This window comes from Temnothorax nylanderi, unplaced genomic scaffold (assembly GCF_030848795.1).
Source record: "Temnothorax nylanderi isolate EJ_2023f unplaced genomic scaffold, tnyl_v1.0 TNYL_tig0022_pilon, whole genome shotgun sequence".
Taxonomy (NCBI): Eukaryota; Metazoa; Arthropoda; class Insecta; order Hymenoptera; family Formicidae; genus Temnothorax; species Temnothorax nylanderi.
This window is the reverse complement of record NW_027249084.1, coordinates 1,176,589-1,191,227: the sequence shown is the minus strand read 5'-3', so window position 1 is coordinate 1,191,227 and position 14,639 is coordinate 1,176,589.

The window sequence follows — 14,639 nt, the reverse complement described above, 5'->3', positions numbered from 1 at the left end:
TATATAATATTTAATCTTGGATAAATATATGGAAAGGGATAGATGGGTATAAATAATAAATAAAACACATCCTAATTAATTTATAATTTGTCCCTATCTACAAAATATTGTTTTTAACATCTAACACAATATCTTACTTATATTTATCTCTTTTGTTTTTTTCTTGTTCAAGAAAAATACTATTACAAAAATAATTCTTTAAAGAAATCTAAATAAAAATTTTATATTTCAAAAATCATTACTTTAATTGTCAGAGTATTATCTTACTTTTTGTTTCTACTTTGTATTTCTAAAAAATATTTGTTACTCTAATTATATAAAGTAGAATTGATCTGTGTAATTTGGAAAATTTAATTTCTTATGTACTTTAAAATTTTATTCAAAAGTTATATATATAGAACGCGGCAGATCGTCAACATATAGTTCGATGAACGATAATGAGCTCTTTGCGAGCTCCGTGCGTGCAAAGTGTGTATTTCCTCAAACACATAATTGCACAATAAACCAATAAACAAGTGACACCAAGATTAAATATTTTCCGTAATCCGTTTTAGCCCATCCATTTTAAGGCAACAAATCTATAATACGAGATGTAATATTTTTATAGTATAATTTATTGTCGTAATTCGACATGTTCCGAGATACAATGGCTCTATATTTGACTAATCGTAGATTCGTTACCCCAATAAAAAAAATTCTGACTCACCAGTCCTATGCGCAACAGGCGGAGTTAATCGCGTAGCTACGATGATTCTGTAACATACAAACATAAAATTCAAATTAAAGAAGCGTTCAAAATGACCAATATTTCAAAAGATAATTCTTACGCGCTTCTAATTTATCTTTCAATAAAATATGTAGCAATATAATTATCTATTTACCGAAAAAGATCTTTACAAAAGTAAAATTTTAGATCATTTCTCTTTCTCTAATTATTTTTAACTTATCGAGATAAAACAATTTAAATAAATGAAAAATAATTATTATGATAAGAAATAATTTACTCACCCCAGGTTGCTCCGCCAGGGCCCAATGCCTCTCCTAGGCCTCCTCCTCCTCTCAGGACGTCAGGCCTCCTTCTTCTTCTCCTCCTCTCACCGCACAGGACACTCGCGAGATACACTCGCGAATAATAAACTACAATCGCGCGCGGACTAATTATCAGTAAAAGTCTTTCTCGCGCGATACTGTACGGCACTCCCGTTTAGAAAAGTCCTTTAATTAGTCCGATTACTTGAACGGCACTCCCGAACCAAACGCGACGAACCGGCTGCGGTTCGTTTATTTATTAATTAAATCGGCGGACGCGAGGGTACGTTAGCTTCCCCGTCTTTGGATTTTTATCCAAGCAGAACAAGTGTTTTGCTTGGGTAAAATCCTCGTACTGGGTACTGGGCCTTCCCACCTCGCCAAGGTCGTACCCATGGGAAGGAAGTACTTTACTTTGTAATATAAAAGCAGCTAGGTAACTATTTTCGTGCAAATTTGAAGGATTCGCGACGCCGATTGCCCCGATTCGTTCCGCGTTCATCACCGCGCGTTACGTTAATGCGACACGAAATGTTCCAAGGTGTCGGCAACTTGGCGCGATACTACGCAAGTCGAGCGGACACGCTATTAATAAAGACACGCACTTGGTTAATCGAAGATACGCTATCGAAATTAAATATCGCACGCACAGTACATACGGTATTAACGGTATCAAACTCGTAAATCTCACAAAAGTAAAACTTATTATTAATATGCACGACGAAGAATCGTGACTGCCGGCCGCTAACTTACGCGACGCGAGATATTACGGAGATTCACGAACGGGCGCGATGTATCACGGCGTTCCGTTACTCGAATCACTCGATACGACACTATCACTCAGCCCTCTTTTTACCTACGAAGAGAATCGGAGATAAATCACACGACACGACAATTCCGGCACAGCGTTCAAAGCACGACACGAGATAAATAAATGCCACATTCGCGATTCGCGAGTCCAGGCATGGCGGGACGAGCGACTATCACCCGCGAATATCACAGCGAAACTGCAAATCGTTCACAATTGCCGTACATACCTTCGCCTCGACGTCTCGAGTGAGCGATTCGCGCGACACGTTATTCATTCCGACAAACACCTTATACACTCGCAAATTGTCGAACACACACGGCGCGTACTCGCGTAGCAAATGACCGCTGTTACACGTCGGGTTTAATAACATCGGTAGTTCTTAGGCTGGCAAATCACAGCTATTCCCTTCTTCTGAAGAATGAGTGTGATTGGCTAGTCTAAGAACTACCGATGTTATTAAACCCGATTAACGGCGCCGTGTAACAGCGGTCAATTATTCCCGCGGCCCGCGAAACGAGGAAGCAGGAATGCCAATCACCGAAACGAGCGCGTTCCGAAAACAGCACGAAGCACGGTGACAAGCGCGCGCGAAGCACAAACATTTCCTACCTGTACGAAATTCCTCCGGAGAATGATAATTGAGTGACTTACGCAGGTAACACTACTCCGAGCGTTGACGGAAACAAGTGGCAAGTCCGCTCATCGTCAGAAACAACGTCGAAAACGCGCCGATCTTCGAGGTACGCAATTTTCAAGTTCAACGGTCGCGCCGCTAGTAATAGAGTGGTACGGACTGCGCGGTGCCTATTAGTACGCCGCCGCATCGAACCGCCGGGCCGGCAGCGCGGAGCGGCGGAACGTGATTGGCCAGATCCGGGGGCTCGACTCACGAGCCAATCGCGTCTGACCTCTCGCCCGACTGCCGACAGTGCCGAATGTGCGGCGGCACGGCGCGCGCAAGCGGCGCAACGCAACGGCCGCGCAAGTAAATACGTGACGCGTTCAACGTCGGATCGCGAGACGTTGTCGGTCGTGTAATTCCTTTCTCGTGAACGAAAAGAAATTCGGTTACGGGGTGTTGCAAGCTGAGCGTACGCCGAATATTCCGTTCCTTCTTCGTGTCGACTGAAACGAGTGAGATGCCGTCGCTAGACGAAATGAACGTCGAATGTCGTGCTGGACGCCGTACATATCACCCTGCCGGCTGTGATTTGGCGGGTCTCCTGCAGTGCCAGTGCGCCGTGATTGAATGGTGAGTTAATTATATGTACATATGTGAGAAATAAATGATTCGAAGCGCGATACAGCCGAATCTTAATGGAATCGTTGTTCTGCGTGTCGCAGTGAAACGATAACCTCGGAATTCACGTCTCCTGCTCCGGTCTCCGTTTCGATTTCTTCGAATGAGTGAATCGTGCGCCGGGAAGATGCTTCAATGAATAGCTTGAACCTCTCGTTAAGTGCGGGAATTAATAATTAATTAAGAATTAAGTGATTGGAGAGAACAATCGCGCGTTTGACGTTTCGCACTTTGTCGTTCTTGCAGCGCGATGATCGCGCATACCATAAAAGACGATAAACCGTCGTCGTCTTAAGATACTTAAAAATTATAAAACGTTCTCTGTTACTTGTTCCCCAAATATTATTCGTTTTGCTTTCAAAATTTTCCATAAAGGACCGCCTATATATTGTCTCGTATTCGGATTTTTAAATTGATAGAGGAGATACATATATCTTTTATTTGAAATAACCCAGACAGCACACATGTCCAAAAGCGAAAAACATAAGACGTCTAAAAGAGATCTTTTAGATATCTTTTAGATGTTTTACGAAAAGATGGCTAAAAGACATCTAAAAGACGTCTTATGTCCCGATTTTGGACATTGTGCTGTCTGGGAAGTGTGAAAGTGAAAGAAGAGAAAAAGTGAGAGAGGAAGAGAGGGCTATTAGATATTTAACATATAATATAAATAATATAATATATAATATAATATAAATATAATATATAATATAAATATATAAAATAAGTTAATATTTATCGATACATGTAAGATACAAATATTCTCGATTGTAATTGGTTGAGGATCAGTTTAATATTTATATCTTACATGTATCGATAAATATTAACTTATTTTATATATTTATATTATATATGTTAAATATCTAATAGCCCTCTCTCCCTCTCTCACTTTTTCTCTTTCCGACACTGCCGATAAAACATCATTTTGGTGCGTATACATTATATACATATGTATACATATATGTACATTTGCAGGTGTAGCACGGACGCGCACCAAAATGATGTTTTATCGGCAGTGTCGGAAAATGAACGTGGCTACGTAGTACCAATTTCGAAAATGGATGTACTGGCGGTAGTGTACAAGGGCTTTCGACAGTCCCACGAAAAAGGCCGTGATGGCCTCTCTCAGGCTTCTCTCTGCTATGGGCCGGTTGTTCCAACTGTTGATAAACTAACTAATAGTTAAATCATATATATGTCTTTGTTTTTCCTTTAAATTAGACAAAGATAGACATATGATTTAACTATTAGTTAGCTTACCAACAGGTTGAAACAACCAGCCCTAAGTTTGACTACAGCCCCGGGTGCCTGGAGTTTTTCCACTGGACCAGCCAATCAGATATTTTTATTTTAAATCAGCCAATTGACGACGTGGTCAATTGAGTTGCACTCGCCTAAGGGTGCATCCCGATGGAACGGATTACGCGGAAGTAGAATCAGCGGATCACCAATCACAGGATCGTTCTGATAAAACCCTTTCACAGATTCCGTCGAAACGATCCCGTGATTGGTGATCCGCTTGTTTCGCTTCCGCGTAATCCGCTCCATCGGGATGCACTCTATGTCCTGATTCTTGAACTCATTTAATTGCAAGAGAAACATATGCGAAAATTCTGCTCTTACAGAAACGTTGCAAGTTGATTGGTTAAAAGCCATGCAATAGCCAATCACGAAACAGATTTCATGTATATACATATTACACTTTGTAAATATGTACACATAATATACAATATTATATGTATATGTATAATGCATAATTTTTCTGCTATATTTATTTCAATAATTTCAACATATCTACGATGTATCGGCGCTATTTAGCAAAGATTCAAACCTCACCAACGAAAAAGCCTGACTTGTGCTACCATCAAGCGAAGACACTGCAAAGTAGTTATTGATATCAACTTTCTTTATCGACTATTTTCAAAAAATAAATAATTTTTTTACGTTATTATTGCAATATTCAAAATTCTGTTAGAATAGATTTTTTAGAAACTGTTTGAATAAAAGCCATCAGTGCTTCCACAATTTACACAAATGTCAGTAAATAACAAAATAATCTCTAAAAAACATATAGTAGTTAATCTACTATAGTTAATCTATACTAGAATCTATTTCACAATAATATACACTGAAAATTAAATTCTGATCAAAAATAGCATTTTGATATCCTCCTTTCTAAAAAAAGGCATGTTAAGTCGATAGTCGAATTTATTGTTGCCGCTTTTCCGCGATGCTGATTGGTTTTCTCGCTGCGCTTACTTCATTTGCAGCTGTCATCGTATATTTTGACAGTTGTGTGTATCAAGAAATTAATAGTGTAATAGTAATAGCATAATGTTAAAGCTAAATAGCGCGCGCGAAGCGCGCGTCTGTGATGCTAGTATAAATAAAACGAAAGTTATTTCTCATCTAATTTCATATAAATAAACTACTATAATGATTGTATAACGTAAGTCGTAAGCTACTGCATTCCTAATTTGCGTAAAAGGAATGCAAAAGGCATTATGCAATCTCAATGCCGTTCGTGCAGAAAAATCATGCAACAACAGAAAACAGCGCCATTTCCTTTGAATTCTCGCAACATCGCCACCGACATCGACTTAAATATGCATTACGTAAGCAGGATCGTTACGCGTAATTACAGTCGGTTTCGACAGCAACATATATACTTCCGCTACCTGTTATGGCTCGCCTACCGCTCTTTTCGTTAACCAGAACAATCCGGTCTATTAAACAACATTTAACACGCAAAAACGAGACCATCGTGTATTTTAATGATTAAAATAAACAATTTTATTCGCAAAAATGTGTGTGTGTGTGTGTGTCGTGCGCACGCGCGCGCATGTGTATGACTCGCATTTTCAGGATAATTAGTTTAATCGCGGTAGTCATCAGGTGTGCGACAATTAAAAATACTTTCCGCAAGCTACAGTCACAGAGTCGCATAAATATTTAAGAACGAATCAGGCGTGTGCACAGTAATTAGGATGCAGACGCCGCGCGTGCACGTATTTTGGTGATGCATCGAGGCACTCACGGAGAGATATAACGTCCATCGAATTTTTCGACGGACTGCATTCCCTTGGGACTCACAGGCGCATACATACCGCGACGAGGCACGCGCGCCGAATAAAGAGCATATACCCGCGATTTTCTATGCGGCACACGCCGCCGTCTCTACATGGCGGTCTGAAAACGACACACGCGAAAAAGATTGTCTTAGGTGAGGCTTGAAATTGACTTCTCCTCTCGGCAATTTAATCTTGGAAATTCTCCCGCAAATTATTTTTTATCGCGTGACACGTGCCCGCCGCAAGGCAAATTTAAATCATACGCTACAGGTTTTTAATCACTTATGACTCCGGGATGATAGATGTCTTATTTTTAATTAACGGCAAATCGATGGCGTACCGGTTGAATAAATGGATGTAATAATTTTTGCACGCCACGTGTATAGTCGCGGCTCAGCGCTAATATTCAATACGAGTATTCGCGTGAAATCGTCCTTACACGTTTCGCGAAAGGGAATTACGAAGAATAACGATGTATGCACATCATCAAATAAATGTAAAATGCATTTTTGTTCTCGTCTGCACTTCGCGATTAAACGAAACAAACAATTTTAGCTCGTAAGGTATACGCAACTTTATACATTATTTTACACGGGAATAAATAGACCCAAAAAAAACTTTATTTATTCAACTGTCTTGCTATCAACTTGATTGGCAACTTGTACCTAGATTTGCCGCTTTTCTGGGTGAATGATACACGGTTTGGAACGATATCCATTTCTATCAATGCAGATTAACTAATCTCGGTTTGACTTACGTTATATCTTTTTCTAATTCTTAGAACTATAGGAAAAAATAAAAAGTATATTAAACCAAGATTGAAGTTAATCTACATTCGTAGAAATGGACATTAGGGTCACTTCGATCAAACTGATGAATCATAAACGGTTTGGAACGAGTAATGTCCATTTCTATCAATGCAGATTAACTTTAATCTCGGTTTAACTTGTTGATGTTTATATATCTTTTTCTAATTTTTGGAACTATAAAAAAAGATAAAAAGCAAATTAAACCAAGATTAAAGTTAATCTACATTGGTAGAAATAGACATATATATATATATATATATATATATATTAGGGTCACTTTGATCAAACACCGATTATCTTAATCGGCGATTTAGTTTGATCGATATTTTGAACCAAATTTTATACAACAAAATTGCGAGCTATATAATTCTAAACTAATTTTCCTTTCCATATGTCAAGGAATAAAAAATCAGCAATTCCATTCGCGTTGAGAAAATAGTACGGATATCGCGTGAAAAGTTAACTGTCGATTAAGTTAAGTGGAATTAGGTCGAGGTCGCACTCCAACTCCGTTCGCTCGCCTCGTTCTATCATTAGCGCTCTGCGCGAAATAGCCATGAAAGAAATTGTCTCTCGCATAAAATGCCGAGGCATAGAGAAGTGTCAATCGGCAAATCGTCATGCGCCGCCATATTGTACGAGACCCACGAGCGTTTAGATATCGGATTGTGCGCGGCAATGCGGCGCGCCACATGCGCGCACCAGGTTCCCGCGGACGCCCCGCGAGTGATCGACTCCGCGCACTCGCGAGAGACGCGAACGGCTAGACGTGACGCGCGCGACGCATGCGCGACCGCGCGACGCAACGCGCGCGCCAAGCCAAGCCACAGCGACACAGAGGCCTATCCCGAAGAGCCGGACGCGCAGCGCAGCGCGCGTCGCGCGTCGCGTAGAGAGCGTTCCTATGAAATGTGCCGGTTTTCTTGACGGCGGCCGCGGTGGCGGCGGCGGCCATTTTGCCATTTGCGTGATGTCACGGTGTGGCCTACTTCTGAACGGCTCCACGTGCGGAGGTCGTCGACCTGGGTTCTCTCTTCCAGTCCCTTTTTGCCTAGCTCGAATCTATCCCCCTCACCGAACTTTCGAACGAATAGTGCGCGCCTTCGAAAGATCGCCGATGTTATACGAGAAACCGGGTATACCTACCGCGTATTGCACAGCTAGCATTGTGTAATTTTAAATCTTTTCTCCCTGGAATTATGATATTTTGTAATCTAAGAAAGAGAAAGAAAGAGAGAGATAAGAGTTAAATCCTTAAGCGTTTTGGATTATAACAATCTTATAATATTTGCTTAATTAAAAATATTATATTTTTATAAATTCGTCATTTTGATACACTATCTTTTTCTTCCGAGTCTCTGTAATTATCAGTATTGTTTATATTTCATTCGCACAAACAAATTTAATTAAATTGACCTGACCAATTATACATATATCGTAATAATGTAATTCATTGAAATTTAAATACTGTTTCCTTTCTCTTTTCCTGTTCTTTTCTCATAAGGTCTTTATCCTAAGAGTATACTTTAAAATTTAAACTTTTAAATAAAAGATGCCCCGTCTTAATCCGTATGTGTTACGATTTTACATATAGTTTAATATATACTGTTATAAAATTATCACAAAATCCAAAATTATAAAAATTATATGAATATAATTTATAAAAGGGTAATGTGAATATATAATATTCATCAGAAATATATTTCCATTGCAAGAGAAAAAATACAATTTTGAGATAAAAAATAGTGTTACTAATGTGATAAATTGAGAAATTTTTGAATGATAAAAATACTATGGTAATCGTTGTTGCCTAATGACTTATCAAAAAATTATATTTTTATGAAGTATAATCGCATCGTTTTTTATAGACGTAATGTATAAATCGAATTAGCAAGGCAAACAGATTTGTCGAACTGAAAGACGGCTTTGTAGAAAAGGCCGCCGTCACTTTCAAATGTGGCAACCGCTTCGCGACCTCCGCTCTTACGCTCCTGTAAGTGTTCAACAAGAGCCTCTTACGTAATCGAAGGATCAACCATCGAGGACATAACGGCCGATTTGCTACTACACATTTCGTACTTAAGAACCAAACACGATCGATAACTTATGCTATAATATCGATTTATTATTATTCAGTCTCTTGTGTTGAAAATCGGCCTGCACACGAAATACGCACACGACTGTGCATGACAAAATTTCCAATTAGTCAGCAAAAGTTATGCCATTCCAAACTGAAAACCTCACATGCACGTTATACGCGAATACTCGGCAAATTAATTTATGGAAATATGCCATGCATTCACTTGAATATTAAGTGCTATTTTCATAACATTATATTTTATGTATAGACTATAGAGCAACAATCGAAAAGTTGCTGAAACTAAATAACTGTTATTTTGTAATAAACGGATTAAAGTGAAACGGATTAAAGAACAAAGACAAGCAGTTCATAAATGTATATTCTTTTTACACACTATACACTAATAAAAATAACGCTTCTACAAAATTGTGTTTAATTCATTTCAATATGTGCATTTTTATCACAAAATAAGAGTCATCAAAGGACTTGTAATGAGTGTATTAATTCCACATCCCACATGATGGAAACGTGATTTAACGGTTAAGATTGACAGGTTGATCGAATGAAGTAAGATCGAAAGTCATGCATCAGGTCATCGACCTGTTTCGGGGTTCTTCCTCTTGCTCGCCGGTAAAAGTGGACGAACGAGATGTGTGAGTGCGGTTGTCACTTAAAAAACCGACGTGTAAATACGCAATGCCGCGTATGTATGGTAGCGATACGGAGCAGACACAGGCAATGTGTAAAGAAGAACCGGACTACCAAATAACAGTCTATAAAATATATTCGCGAGAGAAGTGCTCTCTACGGCGTAAGAATGATCTAAACGACAATTGTAATTGCCACTTTCGGTGGCGAGCAGAGCTAACCGGAGGAAAAGTTAACGCGATATTTCAGCGCATGTAAAAGAAATTCAATTCCAGTCAAATTTCTAGCGCACCTACATCGATCCGGGTCGCATTTTGTAAGCTGTATAGCGTGCTGCACGGTTCCAGGTCATTGGGTCAAGCGTTCCTCATCGATCCGACCTCGCTATTGAGAGAGAGAAGATTTACTTCTCTCGATTACATTTATTTCTAACTATAATCCATGTTACGTTCGACTTGGTGTAACTACAAATATCTAGTCTACGATTTAGGCCGCTTTCTCCTTGCATTCATCAATATGCTAGTATTTTTGTATTCTTTAGAATCTTTTACCAAGATCGATGTCTATCGATATAAATATGAATAGAAAAAAAATTTAATTAATCGCAATTAGGACTCTCTTGTGTCGACTCGACGACTCAGGGTCAGTTTTCTTCTCTCTCTCTCTCTCTCTCTCTCTCTCTCTCTCTCTCTCTCTCTCTCTCTCTCTCTCTCTCTCTCTCTCTCTCTCTCTCTCTCTCTCTCTCTCTCTCTCTCTCTCTCTCTCTCTCTCTCTCTCTCTCTCTCTCTCTCTCTCTCTCTCTCTCTCTCTCTCTATTCATAGTTGTTTCTTAGTAAATAAAAATTTCTTATTTATACAAATATACACTCATGTATATGAATGAGAAGTTCTTTTTTATCAAGAAACGTTTATAAATACCGTTTTTAAAATCAGCAACGCTGAAAAGTGAAAACTCATGCTTGTCTTACTTTGCGAAATAACGTTGGTTATGAAATTATACACGCGAGCACGCAATATACGTGCGGTCGAGCGTCTTCTCGACCGAATTTACGCTATTTCTCTCGAGACATTTAATAGCGTTCTGCTGCAATGGCCGTCTGCATACAAGTTAGATAGTTAGAAGGCAGCGGCCTATTTCAGTACACGCGAGACAAATTAGGAAAATGCTAGCAGTGTGCGTGAATTGCGCGACGTGCTTGCAATTAATTCTTGCTTGCATCGGTGTTTTTCTGGCGAACATCGACGAATTGTGTTCAAGACATCAGGCATAGAGTTTCATGATAAGAATCACCACGAAAGAGAACATTTATTCTCCAAAAAGACATTAAATGATAAAATATTTACACATTTGCGTTTACGGTGGATAAAAGAAATATTATTTTTTTACATACCCATCTTTTAAGATAATAAAGGAGGAAGAAAATGTTGCTACAAAGTCTTATTCGATATACAAGCGAAAGTAATATTTTGATCAAGACATTTTGTGATATATTTCCTGTTTAGCGTCAAATTGTTCCAAGAAAGATATGCAAATATTTTTGTATCTCCATACGTATATATATATATATATATATATGTATATATACATATGGAGGGGTAAAAATCACAGTGGTGTAAGTCAAATTTTTAAAAATATTTTTTCGTGTGCATAGATGCAATTTATATATTGTATAGATTGCATCTATGCATGCGAGAAAAAATTTTAAAAAATTTGACTTACAACACTATGACTTTTACCCCTCCATATATGTGTGTTTTTATGTGAATACAAAATATGGTAACAAGTATTTAAATATAAATATCTTCTTTATATCACACATTCCTGTCGTAATGTTCTTGTTGAATTTAAATATACATATTTTTATTACACATTTCTGTCGTAATGTTCTTGTTGAATATACTGAGCACCGATATTCCACCGCATCTCCTTTTCTTTCTGCTAGATTTCTTCTATCACGAATATTCGACGCGAATCGCTTGCGAACACTCGACACTAGCAAACGCTGTTTAACGATAAGCACCAAACAAAAAGATAAGAGCAACCGCTCTAAAACAAGCCACTTTATAAGAGAAGGAGAATAACACAATGGAGCGAGGGGGCGCAGATCTGTGGATTGAGCGAGGGGAGGACGATGGGGGAGGCAAAACCAGGGCGTAAGTATTGATCCCGCGTCTAGGCAGGTTGACACATTTACCAAAAGATACGTGTGATCTAGTTTCAGCGGAAGATAGCGCGAGTTAGAGCAAAAATTTTGTCACTAACGAAGTTAATGGGTTAACGAAACCTTGCAGACTTAAACGCGTTGCGCTAAAACACGAATTTTTAAAAATTAAAAAAAACAACTATCCAAAGAAATATTTCTGCTAATTCTCCATAAACGGTGCAAAATCGCCTATACTATACTATTATAAATGTCTATCAAACACTATTATTTTAATTAGAATTGATTGAATTTTATTCAGTATTTTTGCTCATCTTCTCATAAAATGCAGAATTTCAGACAGCGTATAAATAAATAAATATAGAGTCTTAGACATCTCATTAGGCATTTAATTACAGCTGTAACATATAACTCCGATCGCTGTTTTAGAATATATTGGTAAATACTTGAAATTGCAGTACGTTTCTTCTAATAATAAGATATAATAAGAATCGTATCATTGAATTGATGTTTCGATCTATGGCGACCGATGGAAATCATATTATTGTTCCCAAATAAAGGAGGAGCGGGTTAATTAAGAGCCAAGCGTGGTAAACAGTGCGCAAATTATTCTGTCCTATTAAGTGTTATTTATTTTGAATTACTCGAAATAAATAACACTTAATAAAAGACAGAATAATTCGTGTAATTCAAAATAAATAACGCTTAATAAGACAGAATAATTTGCGCACCATGCTGCCATGTTTACCGTGCTTGGCTCTTAATTAGCCCGCTCCTCCTTTACTTGTGGATATTCAAGATCAGAGCCTTCTACTTCAATTTTGGGATCATTATTGTTCCACTAGGAATGCAAAAATGTATGGAAACCAGCCTATATTCAGAGAAAGCTCCGCTGCCGCGTTTCGGGACCGCTGCCAAATAGGTCAGAGCTCAGTATTGAACTAATACCGCTGACTACTAACTCCTCCCCTCTGCCGTCCAATGACCAAAGATCTAGAACAATTTTAGCGCAGTGCTCTATCGACAAAAACGAACTATTATGCCACTGTTCACAATTGCATTACTGTGTTCTGCGCTATATCATCTCACTATATTAGGGGTCCCCAATATACGGCCCGTAGGCCAGATCTGGTCCTCGTGAAGTTTTATTCGGTCCACCAAAAAATTCTGATGGTATATATTGTATAGTGTTGCGTCTTTGGTTCTGCGATTCGGTCGTCGCTGTGTCTTTTATAATATAAAAAAATTTTTTAATAAAGATATTTTGCTTTTATATAATTTTCAAACATAAAACCCCGCCTCCCCCCCTCGTCATTACAAGAATTTTAATGTGACCCTCTTGACAAAAAAGTTGGAGACCTTTACATTAATAATGCTACAAACATATATAGACTGATTCATTACACGATATAACAATTATATCAGATATAAAATTATGAAGAAAGCAGAGGAAAAAAGGGAGACTGAGAAAGAAAAGAAAGGAAAAGGGACAAGAAAATGCAAATTCTGAGTAAACAAGGAATAAATAATAAACTGGAAATTACAGATTAACGATAAATTACAATTAACAGATTAACGATAAACTGGAAATTATAGCACGTACATTAACAAATAAAATATAGAGATCGATGTGTTGTTTCGTGATATATTCCAATATTATTTTTAAATCAAAAGCCAGACTTGCAAACACGAGTATAAAGAAGATTTTCATAATTTACAATCCACGCGGTTCACCTGCAATTCCGTTCGCATTGTGTCGTGACGCGGCATAGAGACGCGACGCTAGAATACCGTTTGATCAATACTTCAGGCTCGTCATCGTTCCCGCCTTTGTGCACATCGATGGAGCAAGGGCAAACAAAATGCAGGACAGGCAGGTCAGACGCGAAGAAAGATTTATGGCAGTAATAATAAACCGCACGACACAGTTGGCGGACAGCCTTTTGATTAAATGAAGACTATTACTTTCAGATAAATTTCTCGTTGATTTCGAGAACACGGGTAATGCCCCAGCGCGTGGCAGTGGGCACACTTTAAAGTGTTCCAGCAGTGAAATCGTTGATAAATCTAGAAAAGCTGAGGCTGTTTGGTTCATCGAATGTAACATGTGGTGTGGGACACGTGCCGAAAGGTCGATGCCCCCTTACACCGGATTTTATTCGATTCTCTTCCCTCCCATCCTTCCGTGTGTGGATACACCCGCTTACTTCAAAAACTTCACAGACATTTGATAGGGCAAGTTTATCTGTGTCGCGTCCGATATAACAGAAGTTTAAAAAACACTCGGGCTCAACGGATCGGATTTTACTTCGTTGCGCCTCTTGTTTAGTAACACGCTAAATAAAATCACATCTTCCTACGAAGTTTGACGAGTTTTCGTTGCATCTACGTTCGCGACTGACACAGCAGTTATGGATAATTTGCGGAGTGAAGAATTCTTGACACACGCACACACACAGTACGCGAATGCACTTCGGCCGCTCATAGTAGAGTCACGTAAACGGACCGCTATTAATAGGAACCAGCCGCACCTATTTATCTTGCATCTAGAAGAGTCAAGTGCAGCCGGCTGGTCATTCGTGCCAACAATTCGTGAAAAATTTGTGAGGACCGCATACAATGCACATTTTCAAATGTTACTCGATATATTGACATTAATATTAATGGGGCGGATAATTTTCAAAAAGCTGAAGTATAACCGAAAGTCCGAAGTTGATTAAGTTACTATA